The sequence below is a fragment of the Myotis lucifugus genome, unplaced genomic scaffold (assembly GCF_000147115.1).
Source record: "Myotis lucifugus unplaced genomic scaffold, Myoluc2.0 scaffold_824, whole genome shotgun sequence".
In the NCBI taxonomy this organism is placed as follows: domain Eukaryota; kingdom Metazoa; phylum Chordata; class Mammalia; order Chiroptera; family Vespertilionidae; genus Myotis; species Myotis lucifugus.
Genome location: NW_005871872.1, coordinates 5,817 through 7,139, shown reverse-complemented (window position 1 = coordinate 7,139; position 1,323 = coordinate 5,817). Strand labels below are relative to the sequence as shown.

The following is a 1,323-nucleotide window of genomic DNA, read 5'->3' as shown; positions in this document are numbered from 1 at the left end:
TGTGCAGAAGCTTTTTATTTTGATGTAGCCCCATTTGTTTATTTTCTCCTTAGTCTCCATTTCCCTAGGACAGTGGTAGGCAAACCAAGGCTCGTGAGCCACATGCGGCTCTTTGGCCCCTTGAGTGTGGCTCTTCCACAAAATACCACGTGTGGGCGCTCACGTACAGTGCGATTGAAACTTTGTGGCTCATGCACAGAAGTTGGTTTTTGGCCTGGGCGAGTCTATTTTGAAGAAGTGGCTTTAGAAGAAGTGGGGGGTGTCCGTCGGTCCGGCGACAGGAGATGAGGCACAGGCGGGCCGAGGGATACACAGTGCGGGGAAGGCACGTGCAATTCATGCGCGAGTTGAGTGTGGATGGGAGAGTTGGAAGGGGTCGACCTCAGCAAACATACCTCAATCAGATTGAGGACGTTTTTAGCAAAGGCCAGGTTAGGAGTACCCTAATTAAGTTAATAACAATGTACCTACCTATATAGTTTAAGTTTTTTGTTTTTTTGTTTTAATGTGGAACGAGTCACAGGATTTGCTGGGCAGCCTTACGCAGGGGCCATGCAAATCTCTCTTCTCTGTATCGTTCCAATTTAGTATATGTGCTGCCAAAGCCAACACTATATAGTTTAAGTTTAAAAAAATTTGGCTCTCAAAAAAAATTTCAATCATTGTACTGTTGATATTTGACTCTGTTGACTAATGAGTTTGCCGACCACTGCCCTAGGAGCTGTGTCGGTAAAGATATTGCTATGACATGTCTGCTACTTTGCTGCCCATGTAGTCTTGTAGGATTTTTATGGTTTCCTGTCTTATGAATTCTCTCTCTCCTGCATTGACTTAAAGGCACAAAATACAACACAATAAGACACAACACATAGGGCGTCAAATACAAATGGATTCACAATACCAATAACCCCAAATAAAGGTGACCACCAGAGAAAAAAGAATTAGGGGAGAGGAAAGAGAGCAAAAAATGATATTGAGAAAGGAAGATGCATAGAGAAAAGAAAGAGAAGGGGAAAAGAGGAAAAATTATATGTATATTGGGAGAAAACTCCAAAAAACCAACAACTAATCCAAAAAATGCAAACAACAAACACCCAAACAACAGACACCCAAACAACAGACACCCAAACAACAGACACCCAAACAACAGACACCAAGATGACTCTCAAGAGGCAGAGCTTATTTCTCTAGGTCCGTAGTTCTCAACCTTGGCTGCACATTAGAATCACCCGGGAATCTCGCTAAAATCCTGATTTCTGGGCCTCATCCTCCGGAATTCTGTTTCTTTGTTACTAATGTTGTGACCCTACCCCATAACAAAGA

The 1,323-nt window shown here is 42.9% G+C and overlaps 1 non-coding gene across 1 annotated transcript; it reads right to left on the bottom strand.

Moving 5' to 3' along the window:
- Positions 1–501: 501 nt before the first annotated feature.
- Positions 502–612, bottom strand: LOC111824018. Its single transcript, XR_002827142.1, has one exon. It is a non-coding gene; the product is annotated as a U6 spliceosomal RNA (small nuclear RNA).
- Between the last annotated feature and the right edge of the window lie 711 nt (positions 613–1,323).